The 21,037-nt window shown below is 42.6% G+C and overlaps 1 protein-coding gene across 5 annotated transcripts in view; it reads left to right on the top strand.

The window, feature by feature from the left end:
* The window catches only part of RNF152 (ring finger protein 152), an 86,319-nt gene that overhangs the window by 9,479 nt on the left and 55,803 nt on the right, over positions 1–21,037 (top strand). For 3 of the 5 annotated variants that reach the window (XM_019014194.4, XM_019014193.4, XM_063699279.1), the window contains exon 3: positions 16,599–16,813. The exons of the other annotated variants lie outside the window; for them this stretch is intronic. The gene's annotated coding sequence lies outside the window, so the exon portion shown is untranslated. The remainder of the gene's footprint in view (positions 1–16,598; positions 16,814–21,037) is intronic. 5 annotated transcript variants of the gene reach the window in all.

The following is a 21,037-nucleotide window of genomic DNA, read 5'->3' as shown; positions in this document are numbered from 1 at the left end:
TGAGGCAGGCAAATCACCTGAAGTCAGGAGTTCAAGACCAGCCTGGTCAACATGGAGAAACCCCGTCTCTACTAAAAGTTACAAATTAGCCAGGCATGGTGGCGGGCACCTGTAATCCTAGCTACTCTGGAGGCTGAGGCAGGGAGAATTGCTTGAACCTGAGAGGTGGAGGTTGCAGTGAGCTGAGATTGTGCCACTGCACTCCAGCCTGGGTGACAGAATGAGACTCTGTCTCAAACAAACAAACAAACAAAAAAAGAAAAGAATGTTGAATGCCTATGTTTTACCAGGCATAATTCTAACAAAAATCCCTGCCTTCTAGCTTCCTGTAGGTATTTAACTCATAATTAATTTGGTTTTCTGCTTTTTTTTTTTGTAATGGCAAAGCTAAAAGGGTAGAGAATAAAAGAAATGTATCTGATATTCTCCCAGTTCTTGATACCTTAGCATATATGCCTGCCTTACATGGCTCTAATTCAGGTAAGTCATTATGAACTGGAATTTTAAAAAGTAAGATGGGTTTGGGTTTAAATTTCACGTCTGCCACGTGACCTGAGTGCACAAGGTCTGACTGAGCTTTGTTCTTCAGCTGCAAAATGGGGGAGAACCAACCTCATTGAGCTAGTGTGAGAACAGGAGAGACTTACATATAAAGTGCTTAGTGTGTTGCCCTCCACAATGTAAGACTAAATAAATGGCAGCTGTTGCTAATGTCCTTATATCCAGCATCTACCATCCACCAATCATTGGGCTCAGTTCTGGAAATATCGGGATGAATAGGCATGGTCTAACCTGAAGAAGCTCTTAAGCTAGCCAAGGAGGTGATGACATCCAAGTAACTACAGCCTTCAGCGTTTACATGGGAGTTTCTTTTACCTGTCATTATTGTCAGAGTCTTTGGTTGGAAAGTCTTTGTAAAGCTTTCAGTGGCTCTGAGTTTAAAATGATAGGCCTTCTCAGGAGGAAGCGGGGAAAGAGCTGGAAGCAACTGGAGGAGAGGAGTCTGAGAAAGGGTTCTGAGCTAGCCCCCAGGCAACCTGAGCCTTCCTTAAAGGAGATGAGTCGCCTTTCTCCTGTGGCCTCACTCTTCCCAAGTGAAATGAAGGGCATCCTCTTTCTCAGGGTCTGCTTTCTTGGGAGTAGAGTGACCCCCAGACTTGCCCATGACTGAGAGCATACCTGGGTCATGGAACTTTCCATTTTAAAACAGTCCCAGAAAAATTGGGATGAGCTGGTCACCCTCCAGTCTTGTTCTGTGATTGTTGTTTGACATCCTGAAGCAGGCTTTGTAGAGATCTAACATTGTTAGTAGAGATACAACCATCCTACAAGAGAGGAGCAAGCGGGGCAGAATAAGATGGGAAAAAACATTGTAGCTTTGTCAACCCCTTTATTTAGGAATCTGCTTTTTGGAATGGGATATTTATTATTATTAAAAAGAAGAGAACTGTTTAATAAAGGCAAGGAATCTAGGCTATACAATATAAATATAAAGTTAATGAAACCTTTTAGAAATTCTTCTTAAAAAGGGGTAGCCACTTGGGGCCCGGTACACAGTAGACACTCAGTAAAGACTTATTGAAATGGTGGCATCAATTTATTCTTCAGAAATACTTTTGAAAGCTGCATAGAGAAGTGCAAGGGGCCTCTGAGACCTGCATTCCAGGACAGGTTGAGGGGCTGAACACTGTGGGCTTTGAACCAGTCTGCACCTCACTTTTCTGGGCCCTTCCATCACTCATTTGAAAATGCATGCATCTAGATATGCTCTGGGTTTCCTGTGCTGGTATCTGAGTGTGTTTATGTATGAGCTGATGCTCTTCATGACTGTGTTTTTTTTCTTTCTGGTGGAACCGCATGATGCTAGCAGACAAGTTGCTTTGTCTTTTGTTTGAAGCTAGGATGCCTCTGGAACATTCCTATGTTGTATACATGATGGTAGTGTGGGTTGGGTGGAGGGGGGCATTGTGTACTCAGCACCCATTGTTTTCTTTCCAAAGATTCCAGAGGGTTTTTGTGATGAGTCTGTAATACCAAGTGGGGGTTGGGAAGGGAACCAGGCCTGGCTCCACCCTATAGCAGAGATCTTAGAGATCTCAGGAGCTGGGCTCCAATTTGCCAGCATTTCCTCTCTCTCTGAGTCTCCATTACTAACATGTGGGATTGATGGAGACTGATAAGGCCCTTAGCCAAGCCACCAATTCTTCTAGTATTTAGCTGATGCCTCAAATGATAACCCTTTGTGCTCTCTTTCTCCTTGGGACCTTAGCAAATTGCCAGCAACAGTGATTAGTTTGTTGGTTGCCAGTTCTGTAACCTCATGCACAGAGCACCTGAAGGCAATTGCCAGACACTTGAGTGCCTCTTTCCCATGTAATCATCATGCACACCAAAATACTGTGTTCACTGTGTTCCTGGCAAGCCAGATTTCTTCATAGTCTATTACTTCACCGAATAAAAAGGCAAATGACTTGTTTTTGGAAGGGGAATTTTATAGGCAAACAGAATGCATTTAATAAATTGCCTTTATTTTTACACACACAGTGCTAAATATTAATACAAAGAGTTTCTCAGCAGATTAAGTACAGGCTAATCTATGTTTTGGATTTTGGATTTTTTTTTGGATTTTGTAATATTTGCATTACACTTAATATTCAAACATTATATTTACTGGTTGAGCATTCCACATCTGAAAATCCAAAATCCAAAATTCCCCAATGAGAATTTCCTTTGAGTGTCATGTTTGCACTCAAAAAGTTTCTGATTTTGGAGCATTTCGGATTTCAGATGTTTGAATTTGAATGCTCAACTGTAGTTTACTTTTCCTTTTTCCGACAGAGGTGTCAGATCTATTAAAAATTAATTGTTCATACACCCTATATCTTATAACAAAACAATAAGTTATTTAAGAATTGCATCTCAAGGCAGTCCACACTGTCCTATAAGAAGACTGTTAATTAACAAGGAAAAATGTCTTCTCTGAGAAGGAAATAAGAATATGTCAGATTTCACCCCAAATTTATTTCATCTTATTTGTAGAACTTGTGCATGGAGATGCTAAACCCTCTCTTTGTGCTCCTTAAAATAACATTCTCTTGGGGGCAAATCTAGTTTGCAATGAAGATTGAAAAATAGATGCCATCTAGATAATTTAGAATTCCTTATAAATTAGGAAGACAGTGATAATCAATTTTGGATTCTAAACCTGAGTCAGCCTAGTTCTAGTTGCTTCAGCATTCATTTGATTTCATGTCTTTGACTATTGCAAAGGGCAACAGTATTAGCTTCTGTTACCGCTTTTAGTAAAGGTGAATGTGATTTTACTGAGACAGAAACCCTAGAAATGGGTTGTTTGCCTGCAATCTGCACTTCTCCTCTTCCCATCAGAGGAAGCAGTTCTGAACAGACTCATTGTCCTCTGGGTTCTGGAGTCTGCTTCCCTCATTTTTATTTCTCCCTTGAGATTCTGACTTGTAAAGAAACAAATTTCTTCCTTTTATGAGGCTTTTTAGTGCCAGGTGACTGGTGTCGTTCGATATAGTCTATAGTACTTAACAGCTAAATACATTTTGTTTTCCCCAAGCTGATTACAGTGAAAATAAGAAAACAAGAGAGAGAAGGCCGGGTGCGGTGGATCACACCTAATCCCAGCACTTTGGGAGGCTGAGGTGGGTGGATCATTTGAGGTCAGATGTTTGAGACCAGCCTGACTAATATGAGGAAACCCCATCTCTACTAAAAATACAAAAATTAGTTGGGCATGGTGGCATGCGCCTGTAATCCCAGCTACTTGGGAGGCTGAGACGGGTGAATCGCTTGAACCCCAGAGGCGGAGGTTGCAGTGAGCTGAGATTGCATCACTGCACTCCAGCCTGGGTAACAAGAGCGAAACTCCGTCTCAAAAAGAAAAAAGAAAACTAGAGAGAGAAAGACAACAGTTTGAGGGAGGAGGAGTGAGTAAAGAGAAGAATAAGGGTCAAGAATTGTGTAGGTGTACGGTATTTTCAAAATTCAGTTTTAGTCAAAACGAAGAACAACTGTTGTTTATATGGTGGTGTTGGCTTCATAATTAAAAACATTTTGCCTGATGCAAATTGAAGTTATTATTAATAATGTTTTACAAAATGACATGGAAATTTATCAGATATTTCCCTTTCCTAACTATCTTGGATTCCACAATGTATTTCATGACAACCAAAAGACAATTTGGGAGAGTGGGGGAGATAACTGTAGTAGAAATATAGTAGTAGATAGTGTTTAGTAGACGCTGGGGTGCTTTCAGTTTAAAGTGCTTTAATCACGTTATCTGGGAGGCAGTGGAACTTGGAAAAGCCCGGTGACTTGTCCAAGGTTACGTGGCGAGTTTGTACTGGAGCTGGAACTGGGATATGTGACCCTGGGCAGTCTGGCTTGAGTCCTTCCTCTTAACTGCCTGTGAGCCACACTCACAACTGGGATTAGGGTTCAAAAGCATTTTGAAAACTGGTTCAGTGTAACGTAATTTAGGAAGAGATCTGAATTCTTTGCTGACCTGTCTTTGGGAACAAAGATGGACAATTTTGGCCACCCATCTGTGGAATGTGTTTGATGTTGACTTAGAGAATGGGTTGTTTGAAAGCTTGGGTGTCAAGTTTTGTTGGGAAATTTGCAGCAAGATTTCTGGCTATTACCTGAGTTTTGTCCTGTGCTAATTCAGGTTTCTGTGAAGTCAGGTGGTGTGAATTGTTTCTAGAAGGGCCACTAAATTGAACACCAGTGTATATGGTTATGTGAGAGATTGTGTCAGAGTCTGGGAGCTTAGGATTTTTCGGAATACACTACTAGAAAACTGTGAACAAAAAAAAATTTTTTTTTTTTTTTTTGAGATGGAGTTTCGCTCTTGTTGCCCTGGCTGGAGTGCAATGGCGCAATCTCGGCTCACTGCAACCTCTGCCTCCTGGGTTCAAGCGATTCTCCTGCCTCAGCCTCCTGAGTAGCTGGGGTTACAGGTGTCCACCTCCACATCCAGCTAAATTTTGTATTTTTTCAGTAGAGACGGGGTTTCTCCGTGTTGGTCAGGCTGGTCTCGAACTCCTGACCTCAGGTGATTCGCCTGCCTCAGCCTCCCAAAGTGCTGGGATTACAGGTGTGAGCCACCATGCCTGGCCTCAAAAAAATGTTTTTACAATCCTCCCTCCCTAGTTACTGTTTCTTCCTGACCCGATACCAGAAAGTGGAATAAATCATACCCTTTTGTATTCCCATTCCTTTGTGTAGTTCCCTTTCCCCGGAACACGCTTTCTCCCTATCCTTCCTCTCTGCCCTCCCGCGAAACACAGCATAGTGATGGAAAGCTATAAGTACCATATATACAGTCGTCCCTCAGTATCTATGGGGCACTGATTCCAGGAACCCCCTCAGAAACCAAGATCCATGCATGCTCAAGTCCCTGATATGAAATGCCATAGTTTTTGCATGTAACCTATGCACTTCCTCCTGTATACTTTAAATCGTCACTAGATTACTTATAAAGCCTAATACAATGTAAATGCTATGCAAATGTAATGTAAACATGATGTAAATGTAAACGCAATATAAATGTAAGTTGTTGTTTTACTGTATGGTTTAGCAAGTAATGACAAAATGAAGAAGTCTGCGCACATTCGGAGTGGAGGTAACCATTTAGTATTATTTTTCCTGAATATTTTTGATCCATGGATGGTTGAATCCACAGATGTGCGACCCAGATATGGAGGGCAGACTGTACTTTCTTCGATACTTCGTTCCCATTTTACTTGTCCTATTGATCCTCCTTCAGCTCCCTCAGGCGGACTTACTTTCCTTTCCGTTTGTTCTTTCTAATCCCACTTACCCTGTGCGTGAAAATTCTGCATATGGTTGCCTCTCCAGCTCTAGTGTAAGTTCTTTAGCTGTAGGAACTGCTATCATTTGAATGTATGTGTCCCTCCAAAATTCATGTTGGAACTTAAACCCCAAGATGATGGTATTAAGAGCTGGGCCTTTAGGAGTTGATTAGGCCATGAAGGCTTTGCCCTTGTGAATGGGATTAATGCCCAAAGAGGCTTCAGAGAACTGCCAGGCCCTTCTATTTCTTCTGCCACGTGAGGACACAACAATAAGGTGTCATCTTGGAAACGGAGGCCTCTCACTAGACACTGAATCCACTGGTGCCGTGGTCTTGGATTTCTCAACTTCCAGAACTGTGAGAAATAAATATTTATTATTTATAAATCACCCAATCACAAGTATTTTGTTGTAGCAGCACAAACAGACTAAGACAGAAATCTTGTCTTGTTCAGGAGTTTGGATGAATGAATGGAGGCTCAAACAAGCAAATGAACAAACGAGTGATTAACACGTGAGTTTGTTGGGATTGCTTAGGGTATATGTTAGTGGACAATGATGTTAGACCTGAGCATGGACCTGTGACTGCTGCAGAGGCTGGCTAGATGCTCACCAGAATCTCAGCATTTTGACCTCTGGGGCTGGATAATTCTTTATTGTGGGAAGACCGTCCTGTGCAGTGTGGGATGTTTAGTAGCATCCCTGGATTCTACCCACTAGGTATCAGTTGTCCCAGTTCAATCAAAGATGTCTCCAGACATTGCCAAATGTCCTCTAGGGGACAAAATTACCCCTAGTTGACAATCACTCGACTATACTACTTTCTGTACCTAGGTGGGGCCATGTGACTGGTTCTCACCAATGGGATGTATATGGAAATGAGAGGCAGTTCAGAGTGGGATGCCTTTTCTACCCTTGTTCTCTTTCTAATGTGCTGGTCAGTTTCAAGAGTCCAGGGGAGAAGTCTGAAGTCCTAGGATATGGCAGAAAGAACCTGGGTTCCTAAGAGACCTTGTGGAGCAGATGCTCCCTTGCCAAGTGTCATTGGAATACACTGTGAAGAAGAGAGAAACCATTACTGCATTTGGCCACTCAGATTTGGGGGTGTTCATTTTGGCAGTCTACTGTCTGACTTTCCCTGACATTTGGGATGAAGAGACTTTGCTGAAGCAGCCGTGCCAGTATTCCTGGTAGTGAGTAAAAATAGAGATTCCAAACACAAAAAAAGGGACAGATTTTGTTTGTTTTTTCTTGTGCAGCATCAGCCTTATTGCAATAATTCTTGTAATTTCTATATTTTATCAGAAAATGAGATGATGATAATATTTGTTCTTCCTACCACCCTAATAATTTTGACGTGTGATTAACAAGCAGCTTTGAGCTATAAATACTTTCAGTAGAAAGTAATAAAACCTCAAGTGTACTGGCAGTTTTCATTTCACTGTGTATGTGTATGTGTCTGCAACACAAGTTCGAGCTGAGATATTTGTGGCAATTTATGTATAATGCATTTTAACATTTTTTGGGAACAGTGACAGATGTGGATACCCTGCAGTCACAGCTGTTTCCCACACCATTAATAGATAAATCACTGTATAATATGACAGTCTTTGAAATGGACTCTTATATGCTTAGTCCAGCTGAATGCCATGGATTAGTGTCCTGTAAAATGCTGAACCCAAGAACTTGCTTATCAGACTAAATTCAGTGCACCATTCTAAATTTATTCTGCTGCAATCAATTGTATTTGTCATTGTGTCTACGCAGAACCCCTGACCAAAATATGTAAGTCAAATGGTTTCATTTGGTGCCCATCTGGATGACAACAGCCGAGTTGTTTGTGGGAGACAATGGCTGTTTGTGGATGAGTCTTTCGATGGCTGGAAGCTTTGTGTTTGGTTCAGTGGTCTGTGTGCCTGTTCTATTTGCACAGGATTCAATCCTTTGTACAAAGAGCCACCCCAACTGAGTTTCACCATACCTGTCAGTCAAAATCCCTGTCTCCAGGAAATATAGCAAATCTGGCTTGAGGATACAATGGTCAAGTCTCTTTTTCCAGTAAATATCCTGCTAGGTGTCTTAACTTCCAAATATCTGAGTCTAGTGTTTTGTTCCCCCATATAAAGCATTTGCATAATAATGAGCATAAGACTGACACTTACGCCATGAATTGTGTGCCAGGCTCTAAGGGTTTTGCTTACAGTGCATGCATACTCCTCACAGCAATCCTACGGGGTAGAGTAGACGGTTCTATTAATGTCTCTATTATATGGGTGAGGAAATTGAAGCACAGAGAGCCTAAATGACTTGCCTGAGGTCACAAAGCAAGTAAAAGCCAGAGCTGGTAAGCCACTGCAGTATGCTGCCACAGCCTTGTCATTCTGTTAAGGAGATGTGCTTTCTCTGAGATCTCCTGTATTTTCATGACTTCGACTAACATCTGTATATGATGCTTAAAAAGAGTTGTTGATATTATTGCTTATTTTTTTTGTGGGCTGAGTATACTTTCTCAACTTCATTGTCAGCTGATGCTCTTGTATCTTCCGTAACTCTTGGCATAATGCTTCCATGTCAGAAAGTAGTTCATTAGCATGTTGATTTGGTTATTTTTATACCAAGATGCTCCTTTAGAAGGTTACCCTGCAGGAGTAAGAACATGTGTACAAAGGGATGCCATTGCCAGGTGGTATAGGAATGAAATGGTAGTGGAATTCAGAGGATTCAGAATGCCTTCACAAAAAATGTAGTATTTGACAATGCCCGTGAAGGGTAGACAGTAATTGTCTGGACACATGGCAGTGAGGAATGGCATTGGTGACAGCATGGGGGTAAGTGGCTCCTGTCTTCCAGACAGTGAGTAATGCTTTATGACTGGGACTGGTAGTATGGGAGTATGGGAGTAGGAATAGTATGAGAAAGGATCGGAAAGGTTGGTGGGAGGGGGACTTAGGGATTTATTTGACAGGAAGCCATTGATGGTTTAGGGACTGGAGGAGGATGTGGTCATAAAGCTGTGTTTTTAGAAGCTTAATCTGGCAGTCATCAATATGGATTGGAGCAGGAAGGGACGAAGGTGGGGAGACCATGGAGGTGGGTGGGGGAGGTCCAGAGATGTAATGAAGACCTGAGCCCTTGGGGAGGGTGGCAGGAATGGGAGGGTGAATCAATGCAAGAGACATTTCAGAGACAGAACTAGTAGCAGTTTGGAGATTAATTGAATGAGTGCTGAGACATACACAGGTTTTCAAGTCTGAGGTATTGGGTAAATAATGGTAACAGATATAAAATTGCAGGGAAAAAAACAGATTTGGGAGAAATTAAGAGTTTGCTTTAGAAGCAGCATTGAGTGGACAGGTCAGAGCTGTACCTTCGTGGGTAATCCACGCCCAGATGGTCATTATGAATGTGAGGCTTAAACACCTTGCCACCAGGGAGAGAAGCTCTCTAAAGGGCTGACCATGTAAAGGCATAGGTCTGAAGGGTTGTAGGAACGAAGAAAAAAAATTTTTTTTCTGGAACAGAGGACACTTGCATGCACTGACAATTAAATTTGATGTCTTATTAAATTTGATGTCTTATTTAAAGTTAGGATGTAGCTTAACTTATATTTATTATTTCCAAATTGGTTATGATTTCAACTGGATTTAAAATATTGAAAAGATTTTACAGACGGTGCTTAAGGACTGTTCCATATAGGACCCTGTCTGGAATATTGGGAATCTGGTTGGAAGATCCCTTCTCATACAAATTGGTTAACTCATTAGCCTCCAGGTGTTACCCAAGTTGTTGCCTCATTTAGAATGCCTGCCTTCCCTTTCCTCCTCTATCCTTCTATTCAAACTCTAACTCTTCCTTCAATACCCTGTTCAGATTCCATCTCTGAATCCCTGATTCCAACTGGAAATGGCCTTTGCTGCCTCCAACATCTTGCAGACCATGGCATATCCCTGGGGATGGCCAGGTGCTGGCCGGTGATGCAGGTGGGTCTTTGAGGGCTGGGCTTGTTCATCTTTGCATCTCAAGCATCTTACTTATTTTTTTTTCACCAGGTCAGCATAAAGAGTGTTTAAGGTCTGTACCCAGTAAAGCTAAACTTCATCTAAGTTGTAGAAAACCCCAGCTGAAATAAAATACACTATGGAAATGACTTCAATATCCTGAAAACATAATAGCTAAGAACCAGACTGGGATTAGATACCCCACTATGCTTAGCCCTAAACCCAAGTAGTTAAATTAACAAAACTATTCACCAGAGAACTACAAGCCACAGCTTAAAACTGCTTGGCGGTGCTTTATATCCTTCTAGAGGAACCTGTTCTATAATTGATAAACTCTGATATACCTCACCATCTCTTGCCACTCAGCCTATATACTGCCACCTTCAGCAAACCCTAAAAAGGCCTTAAAGTAACCATGAGAACTGTTATGTCTCTTACTAGTTCTGCCTCCTTAAGGACCGCGGTGATCTAATGCTTTTAAAAATAGTCCCACATTATTTTGAATGTGATTTCTTCAGTGGTCCTGGTTGGTTGATTGAGGGCTCTTTCATCAAGAAACGTTTTTCCACTCTGTGCACGCTAACTACACTTTGGTAGCTGAATCCTGTATCTGTAATCAGAAATACAATATGTTGGCTATCACCAATGACTTGGTTTATATTTGTCTGCTCTTCAAAAGACATTGACTACCTTGATGGATTCTTCTCTTTGGTCAGTTCATGCGCTGTTAAACTGTGGCAGCGAGGAGGTAATATTAGGGGAAATTATTATGTCATTTTGCCTTTGGTTTTACCTAAGATGTCAGGGTAGCTTTTCAGGAACTGAAATATACTCAAGCCTAAACAAGTAAAACAGTAGTAAAGTATGAAATTAGTTTTTATATTTCTAAAATTAAATTAATTAGACAAAGTACACTTATTATAGTATGAAGAATGATCACGAATAAAGAGATTGAAACTATGCTTATTAAGATAGATTAGGAAAATACTTTAGAGGATGCAAGGGGTTTACTTTTCCTTTTATGAGATTTGTTTACTAATAAAATTTCATCTCCATCAGCCTCAACAAATGCCCAGTAATTAGTACCGATTAGCTAAGATCTGCTACCCTGGACTTGGACTGTTCCATTTTCTCAGAAAGCAAGTCCACTTTCCTTGGGTTGTGGGGAAAGAAGTGTTATTTCCTCAGAAAATATGTCAGGTAAACTGATGTTCATAACGGACTTTTGAACAATTAGAGTTCACTATGTGGGCAGAAAAAGAAACAAATGGTGGTGGTAACCCCACTGCTGTAAGATGTGAGGCCTGCCCGTGTTTAAGAATGGAGACTGAGCCTGGGCGTGGTGGCTCACGCCTGTAATCCCAGCACTTTGGGCAGCCGAGGTGGGTGGATCACCTGAGGTCAGGAGTTCAAGACCAGCCTGACCAACATGGTGAAACCCCATCTCTACTAGAAATACAAAATTAGCCAGGCGTGGTGGCGTGCCTGTAATCCCAGCTACTTGGGAGGCTGAGGCAGGAGAATCGCTTGAACCCAGGAGGCGGAGGTTGCGGTGAGCCGAGATAGCGCCATTGCACCCCAGCTTGGGCAACAGAGCGAAACTCTGTCTCAAAAAACAAACAAAAAGAAAGGAGACTGCAGAATTTTGAGTACAATTTTAAATATTAAATATCTCTGATATTTGTACTTGTGTCAGTTAAAAAAATTGCTAATATACTTGGCAATAATTAACTTTTAAGCATTTTGTGAAATTCTGCAGAAGTTACCCAATTTCATTCTCATAATAATTAGGATTAGGTTCTGTCTTTGCCCTGTATTTTTTGATGGGCAGACAGAAAGCACAGTGAACTTTAGTAGCTTGCTCAAGATTGTGCTAGCAAGTGGCAGAACCGGGACAGAACCCCAAATCTGGTAAGTAGAAGCATTCATATGTTGTAGTCCATTAAAATATATTAATCTTTCAAAATTTTGCAGTAAGTTATTGAAAAGTACCAACAAAAGGAAGCTATTATCAGAAACAAAATAAACTAATAATAAACGTCTTTAGAGTAATTATTTGCTCACTACAAAAATGAGCATGGCATTAAAAATGAAATACTAAAAATTTTAGAGTTTTAATTTCAGTCATGGTGTACATTTTTAGTAATAATAGAGTTGTAAAATCTTATTATGGCTGTTTTGTTTCTATACCAGAAATTCATCTGGAAATTATAGCACAACAAATAGCTGCGAAAATCATGATGGTAGTCATTACATCAATGACATAGTTGTGGAAGAAGAGAATAATGAGGTTATTTTGAGGGAAGTCCACTACAGTAGAATAGCAAATGCTTTTCAAATGTAGGGCAAGCCAGAAGGGAAAGAGGCCTAACTTTGGGTTTATGATATATCATGAAAATTGGGGGTTGGGAGAGGGGCGTGGTTTCATGAATATTTGGTGATTAAAAATTGGACTGCAAGGAGTTAATTTCGAATTTTTAACCAGACATTTTCAAGCTTGTTAGCAATAGTTTTGGCTCTGATAGTAAGATTTTTAAACAAGCATTGTTAGTCTCTAGCCTGTTGCTCTATGAAGTTTCCACCTCTAGGACTGGAAGGGACTTCAACGATCAGGTTTGCTACCTGATGTGGTTTGGATCTATGTCCCCACCCAAATCTCATGTTGAATTGTAACCCCCAGTGTTGGAGGTGGGCCCTGGTGAAAGGTGATTGGATCATGGGGGTGGATTCTTCATGATGGTTTAGCACTATCCTTTTGGTGCTGTTCTCCTGATAGAGTTCTCACGAGACCTAGTTGTTTAAAAGTGTATAGCACCTCCTCCAACCCTTGGTCCTGCCATGTAAGATGCCTGTTCCCATTTTGCCTTCCACCATGTTTGTAAGTTTCCTGAGGCCTCCCCAGAGCCGAGCAGATGCCAACATCATGCTTACTGTACAGCCTGCAGAACTGTGAGCCAATTAAGCCTCTTTTCTTTATAAATTACCCAGTCTTAAGTGTTTCTTTATAGCAATGTGAGAATTGACCCATATACTGCCCTTAATATAGGATCCTTTCTTGGAGGCTCTCTCACAAGTAGTTTTAGTTGTTGCCATGAAGATATGTACCTATCAGAGGCTTACTACTTCTCAAGTAAATTGCTCTTATTTTATAGTTGGAAAACCTGAGACTAAAAGAGGTAACTTGATAGACCAAGGGCTCTGCAGCTCCGAGGTGGGCCATGAGTTGTCCCTACCAGAACAAGCCAGGCTGTTCATGCTCCGAAGCCCAGCCTTACCTTCTGAAGGCTTGGCATCGGGATACCATGAACCACTGCCATACAATCCCACAACCTGCAGAATAGCCTGGTTTTACCATTAGAGAGTCATTTCTTAATGATATGGTGAAAACAGCATGAATTTTGTTCATTTGGTTGGCTGAGGGCAGTAACCCTTCTGTTTATTATCAGCCCTGTGATCCTAAGTAAATTACTCATCCTTGCTGATCCTCTGTGTTCTGGTTTAAGATAAGACCAGTAATATCTATCTCGAGAGGTCATGGAGATGATGAATCCTGGTAATTGATGTGTTGGAGCACTTGCAAGGTATCTGGTGCTGTTTTAAGTATTGTATATGTGTTACCTAATTCTCAGAATAGTAGTCTAAGGTGGGAATCCAGAGGCAGGCCCAGAGGAATGAAATGATGTGTCTGAGTCCAGAAGCTGGTAGGTGGACAATTCAGGGTGAATCAATTCCCTTCTGTTTTTTTTTGGCGGGGGGGGGGGAGGTGGGTGGGGGTGGGAGGTGGTTCACTTTCTGTGAGTCCTATCCTAAACTGGCAGTGCCTTTGTGAAGGTAACATGCACACACCTCCGAGAGGTTGTAGTAGCCAATGATTTGAATCGAAGCCTAAGGTAAAAGCCTCTATCAGAAAATACAAATGCTTCTAGTAAATTCTAGTAACAGCCTCTCTGGGAAGCAGGTGCAGGGCCTTGGGGTGCCATTATCAGGATGGGGTCGGGGATGTCTGATGGAGGGAATATGGAAAAGACTAAGGTGGCACATTATCTAGACAGCTGGGCTGAACTGATTTGGGGCTGGAATCATGGGTGCAATGTGTGTGATGGGTTAGGAGTCAGGTGGGCATCAGAGGTTGAGAAGGAGTTAGGGGAACAGAGAGAAACAGGGATGCTGTTTCCCCTGAACTGTTTTGCCTGGACTGGAGCTGGAGCCTTATGTGGGTTTCACTTCATTTCTTCCTGGGACCAAAGAAATGAGGTCCATAAACCATAGTAGGAAAATAGGACCTCGATCCTTTTTCTTTCTTGGTTAACCTTGAAAGAACTCCCCTTCTCCCTGCATCCAAAAAAAGAAGAGGAAGAATGCCCTGATGGAAAACCTACAGGGGGTAGCTTTCAGAGTTCATGCTTGGCCAAGAGGCAAACAGCATAGCAGGCTTTGGAACCACAGAGTTGGCAGGGATTTGAAGCCTTCTCTCGAGGGACAGCAAGCTAGTAGGTAAGGTGACAGGCGTGGTCTCCTCTTTCTTCCTGGGGTGGAAAAAAACCGGAGCAGGGGACAGCCCAGAGTAAGAAAATACCACGTGGGAGATGAGGACAGGAAATGCATCAGACATGAAGATTTCCATGCCTGTGTGTGTTTACAGTAATCAATCCCACCCTCAGAGGCTGGGATCGGGAGAGCCTGTTTCTCTTTGGAGTGCGGAGGCCACGTCACAGCTGCAATTGGATTTGACCACCAAAAGCTCCCTGCTGTGCTTTCCACACCCCCACCCCGACACAGCTTCTTTATAATCCTAAAAGCAGGGTATTCGTGATAAATGTGGGTGCAGGAACGTAATATTTCCATGTTTTCAAATTATTTCTTTCCAAGAGAGCGTGAGGTTTGGAATAAATGGAAATACTTTTTTATGGTATAACAAGTTATATGGTGACTTGCCTGTCTTTTCCTTCATGGATAAAAATCAGAGTCAACAAGCCCAATGTAAAAGCCTCTATCAAGGAATAAAAATGCTTCCAGCAAATCCTAGTGACACTGTTTCTTTCATAGTTTCCTGTCCAAAGTACATCTGCTTATCAACTTTCTCATTTTTCTTTACATCATTGTTGTGCCAAGTTCATGGATGCATAAAAGCTGAGGAAGTTGGTGGGTAACTGGCTTGTCTGAGTTTATGAAGATGATAAGCTTCCAGGTGTGTGCATGTGTGTGCGTGCGTGTGTGTGTGCCCACTCAGTTACATGAGTTTTCCTTTTCATTCATTTACTGGACATTCATTTACTTTGAAGTTCCTTCTAAAACCTGTACTTATTCTAATGATCTGTGATGTCTTCCCGGCACCCTCCTGGATCAGCTAAGTTCTTGATGCCAAACTTTGCTGCATCCTTTATTGAAGGTGTGAGTGTAAAGTAAACCTAAACAAATGGAAATAACACAAAAGTTTGTGTTCCTTTATCAAGTGGGTCTCTGGGTGTTCACCTTTAGTGCCATCTGTGGTGAGGTGACAGGGCATTCCACATTTAGTTCTTTTCCAGTAACAGAATCTCTTGTCAGGTGCAGGAGACAATACCTCCATGGCCCATGTTTATTTGGAAGTAGGGGTTGTTTTTATGTATCCTAAAAGATGAATCTTGGAGACCAGTTTTCTTTGAACACTTGAGTTGCTTGGAAGTATGATTGGAAGAAGGCCCCTGACAGCTTTTGACCCCACCTAGTGATTTTGTGGAGTTAGCAGTTGAAATTCGAGGATAGACATTCCCTATTTCTTTGGATTTTACTAATTAGGGTTTTGTGGTCAGTGAAATGATTAAGACTGGGCTTTCCTTTAGCTCATCCTACTTAGAGAGACATGGTGAACTTAGGAAATTTTATATAACAATCGAGATTACCTCTGAGATGTTAGAATATTCTCAGAATCTTTTCTGATAACCTCAAATGCTTATAAAAACCTGTGTTCTTACAAATGGTGAATGCTTTTTAGTTACTCTAATCATGAAACTGGGAACCCTAAGAACCTCAAGTATAGGCAATTTATTGTCCATCTGATTTTAAGTCATCTATGAAGATGCGTGGATGCTGCTGGTCTTTTTGCGCTGTTGCCTTTGTAATGCCTGCTCCTGACTTGACTACATGCTTCCCTGCTCTGTCTTTCTGCCACATAACTACAAGGCACACTACTGATTTATGCTTTTCATTCATTTCCTGGACATTGATTTACTTTGAAGTTCCTTCTAAAACCTGTACTTATTTATTTATTTATTTTTTTTGAGACGGAGTCTTGCTTTTGTTGCCCAGGCAGGAGTGCAATGGGTGATCTTGGCTCACTGCAACCTCTGCTTCCCGGGTTCATGAGATTCTTCTGCCTCAGACTCCTGAGTAGCTGGGATTATAGGTCTATGCCTGCCACAACGCCTGGCTAATTTTTGTATTTTTAGTAGAGACGGGATTTTACCACGTTGGCCAGGCTGGTCTCAAACTCTTGGGTAATCCACCTGCCTTGGCCTCTCAAAGTGCTGGGATTACAGGCATGAGCCACTGCACCCAACCTAAAACCTGTACTTATTCTAATGACCTTGGTGGCTTCCCAGTGCCCTGCAGGATCAGCTGAGGGGTGGCTGGGCTGGGTTTACCTCTGTCCTGTGGTCTCTGAACTGATACTGAGCAGTGTAGCTGCTCTTGAGACTTGGAATAAGCTAGGAGGAAAAGAGAAATATTGGGACATATTTTTAACATGCTTTTAAACATCCCTGAAACATAACACAGATATATGCTGTAAGTCTACAGCAACACCCGAAGGCCAACCTCTACAGTGGGTAACTTGTTCTGAATGCCTGTGCTGGCTACGAGGAAAATGACTGGAGAGAAGAGCCAGGAAAAGCCCAGCTGCACACATTACCATGAATCTCCTCGGACAGCTTTCTAAGTGAGGAGCTGGGGTATCTGAATTGCCCCTAGGAGGCTCGTTAAGTTCTAAGAAGGTGAGCAAAATTGATTTAATATATTGTTTGTGTTAGCTAGCATATTCGTTTAAGGTTAAATTTACATAATAGTAAAGTTGTATTTTTATGTGCATTTTGTGTATTTTTATAGTACAGTGGGGGTTCCTTATAGAATTAGTGTGCACTGGACATTCGTGGCCATTTTATAGGATTTAGGAGCAGTATTTTACATTTTAAATGATTACTGTGAATTCAGTTGTTATTTTTATTTTTCCTGCTGCATTGCTGGTAATATCTAGGTTTATCTGATGCTGAGTTTATAGTCAGAATTGTATCCCAGGATGGTGAGGCCGGCGATGTGGAGAGTTCAGCCTGGTTTACATACGGTTCACCCTGGGTTGGGGGTTGCCATAACAGTTTCATCAATAGTGGGTGCTCTCCCTCCTTAAAATGAAAAAAATAAAAAACAAAACAACCAAACTCCTTTCAAATATCTCTTTGCCCCTGCTCCCCCTCCTCCCAGGAAACAACTATAAAAACCAGACTGAGCTGAAGATTCAGTTTGTCATCTCTTTTTTTTTTTTGAGATGATGTCTCGCTCTGTCGCCCAGGCTGGAGTGCAATGGCGCAATCTCCTCTCACTGCAACCTCTGCCTCCCAGGTTCAAGTGATTCTCCTGCCTCAGCCTCCCGAGTAGCTGGGACTACAGGAGCATGCCACCATACCCAACTAATTTTCTGTATTTTTAGTAGAGATGGGGCCTCGCCATGTTGGCCAGGCTAGTCTTGAACTCCTGACCTCAATTGATCCACCTGCCTCCCGAAGTGTTGGGATTACAGATGTGAGCCACCGCACCCGGTCCCCAATCTCTTTGTATTTGCCATGCATGGGTAACTCTTGAGTTCCCACCTCTTGCTGATTTAAAATCTGCCACAGGCTTTCTTCCTACTTCAGCTGGCGAGCGTCTAGGTGTTCTCCCCTCACTTGATTGCAGTGTTTGATGTTTGGTGAGAAAAAAAAATTCCTGATGTGCAGTGTTTAATAAGCCCACATAAGCCCCTTCCCATCCCTCCACCCCTGCTTATAAGGGATCTAACAGTCATTTTGGGACAAGCCCCTAAGTCTTTTTTTTGTGTGTTGTTTTGCTTTTTAAAGTTTCACTGATGATTTGCCTTAATGCATTCCTTGGTGCCAAAGCTATGGGCCGTCTTGTCATGTGCTGCTCAGCGGTGGGGACAGCGGGCACCTAGGGGAAAGCCAGAGCTGCTGCTTTGAGATCATACCCCCTGTGTCACCACCAATGTTGGGAGGAAGTAGTGAATGGTTGATGAAGGGATGAACATGTCACTGTAGGAGCACACAGCAGGGAGAGGAGACATGGAGGAGAAGCACAGGGAATACCATGTGCAAGTAACTGATGGAGATAGAGGGCAGATGGAGGTTGGATGAGGCTGGAAACGTAGCCAAGTCACCAAAGGATGCGGAGGCCCTGCTGGGGTGTGTGGCCTCACTCTTGGTACTAAGGAGCCATGGGATGGCATGATCAGGTGGCTCAAAGCACAGAAACACGGGCCGAGAGTGTGGATGTGAATCTTGTCCTCGCAGATTCTCACTCTGTAGCTTGGGGTAGTGCTTGAACATCTTTGCTGCCAGCTCCTGGTCTGTAATAAGAAGACAATGAGGGTGACTTCCTCAAGTTGTCCTGAGGATAAATGAGTCCCCGTGTATAAGGCATCTGGTGGGGAGTAGCCATCCATGGGGCTGCCTGGGCCCGACTCGCTGTCTAGAAGCAGTAGGTTGGATGGTTGGTATTGGGGAGAGATGAGAGGCAGGGAGAACCTAGTTTGCTGGGCTTTGTGATGATTTGGGCAGGGGTTACCACAGGGGGCGGGGCCCTGTGCCACTCAGCCCTCCAAATTCCCTTGGAGGTGGGAGTATATGGCCAGGAATATTCCTGCCTGTTCCTCCACGCAGCCATAAGAATGAACCCAGGCAGTGGGAGGAATAGACCTGAGAGAAATTTTAGGAGGCAGAATAACCAGGGCTTGGTGAAATTTAAGAAGCCTTATATCATCTGTTGGACAACATGATGACTCTAGTGCCTGATTGTTCTAACAGGGAGATATGTAATTGACACTCAGCTGACTAGCCTTCCTTGCAAACTAAAAGAAAATAGGCATTTAAAAAAATGTTTTTAAGCAGAGTTTTTGTAGGTTTCTTTGGGGATTGGGACAGCTGTCATGGGAATATTTGCCTTCAACTTAAAGTGAGTTTCCTTGGAAGTCCATTGGGCTCTATGTCTAAACTCTAATGTTCAGAAAATTCTTTTCTGAGGTACAAAGTATTAGTCCATTGTGAAACTCTCAGTGGCAACAGAGACTCTAAGGAAGCTGCTAGCAGGGGATTATCTAGAACTCGGATTTAGGAAGTTTGCAAAAGCAATTCAGCAAAGTCTATAAAGGCAATGGGGGACAAATAGTATTGTGTTTTTTGTGCTGCCAACCAGGTTTGTCACATGGATTAGTAATTTAGATAGGAACAGCCATGAATCACTGCTTAGAGTTTTGTATTTAATTTTATCCTGGAAGCAATTTCCTTTCAAATTCTCAAGCTGTAGTTATTAATGAATTAAACATTATGAAACCCAGAGAACTACTAATTCATTTTGAAATAAGTAGACATTTAAATCTGAAGAAGAAACCTTACATTTTTTCAGTAGTGTTTAATATTTTCAAGCTGACAAAATGTGGCATGGCATTTTGTAGATATGGTTTCCCCAGAATGATTATTGGTAGGTATCCAAGTGTATGTGTCGGACAATTTGGCTGCAGGTTCTAGGGGTATGATATTGTGATATAATAAAAAATATATATATTTGGTTTTCATCCTCCATTTCCTGGTACTGAGCTTCTAAAACCCTTGTAATTTCCTGGGTGATAGAGGTTAGAGGAATATCTTTTGTTTTTAATCATAAACTCCTTTTTTTTTTTTGAGATGGAGTTTCCCTCTTGTTGCCCAAGCTGGAGTGCAATGGCACAAGCTCAGCTCACTGCAACCTCCGCCTCCTGGATTCAAGCGATTCTCCTGCCTCAGCCTCCTGAGTAGCTGGGATTACAGGCACGTGCCACCACGCCTGGCTAATTTTTTGTATTTTTAGTAGAAATGGGGTTTCACCATGTTAGCCAGGCTGGTCTCGGACCTCAGGTGATCCACCTGCCTCGGCAGGCGTGAGCACTGTGCCCGACCATAAACTCCTTTCAACCATACCTTAGCTTATGCTAATGAGATGACTCTTGGTGGGCTCTTAGCTGGCCTCAGAGTGCCAGCTGGTCACCAGAGGAACCAACTCTGTGATTAGAGGGTTGTGACTTTCAGCCTCATCCCAGACCTCCCGGTAGGGAAGAAGGGCGAAAGAGGGAGTTAGTCCCCAGTGGGCAATGATTTAATTGACCATGTCTACACAGCGAAGCCTCCATCAAACCCCTAAGTGACAGGGTTCTGGTCGGTGAACACTTCGAGGAGCTGGCGGAGGGTGACGCCTCCCAAGAGGTCATGGAAGCTCTGTGCACCCAATCTTGCCCTGTGTATTTCTTCCATTTGGCTGATCTGAGTTGTATCTGTTATCATAAACCAGTAATAGCCATAAACTGTTCCTGAGTTCTGCCAGCCATTCTCACAGAGTTCTGCTAGCCGTTCTCACAAGTTACTAAACCGGAGAGGGGGTTGTGAGAAACCCCACTGATAGCCAGTCAGTCAGAAGCACAGGAGGCCTGGGACTTACGCTTGGTGTCTGAAATGGGGGCAGACTTGTGGGGCTGAGCCCCTGACCTGTGGGGTCTGTGCTGACTCCGGGTAGTTAGGGTCAAAATGGAATTGAATTCTGGGACACCCGATTGTTGTTGGAGAGTTGGAGACTTGGTTGTTGAGGTGGAAGTCACCCATGTGTTTGATGTCACAAATGTTCTATGCGTAGAAACAGATCGTGGCTGTAAGGGGCAGGAAAGATGAAGTCAGGTTCTGATGACCAATGACTGGGTGTTTTTCAGAAAGAGAAAGATTAAAATATATGGAAAAGGCAGCCGATTGGATCGGGAGCTCACCACCCAAGTTCCTTATCATCAGTGCTGTTCAGCTTAACCCTTTCAGTCCTGTCCTTACCTTGGACACCTGCCACTCTGCCCTGGCTCTGCCTTCCTTACTCTTGTCAGGTGTTGCTTTGGGGAAGAGATTTGTCCAGTCATCAGATGTCCTCGGACATTAGTG

The sequence above is a fragment of the Gorilla gorilla genome, chromosome 17 (genome assembly GCF_029281585.2).
Source record: "Gorilla gorilla gorilla isolate KB3781 chromosome 17, NHGRI_mGorGor1-v2.1_pri, whole genome shotgun sequence".
NCBI classification, from domain to species: domain Eukaryota; kingdom Metazoa; phylum Chordata; class Mammalia; order Primates; family Hominidae; genus Gorilla; species Gorilla gorilla.
Note: the sequence above shows the minus strand (reverse complement) of the source record. Positions and strands in the feature narration are given on the sequence as shown.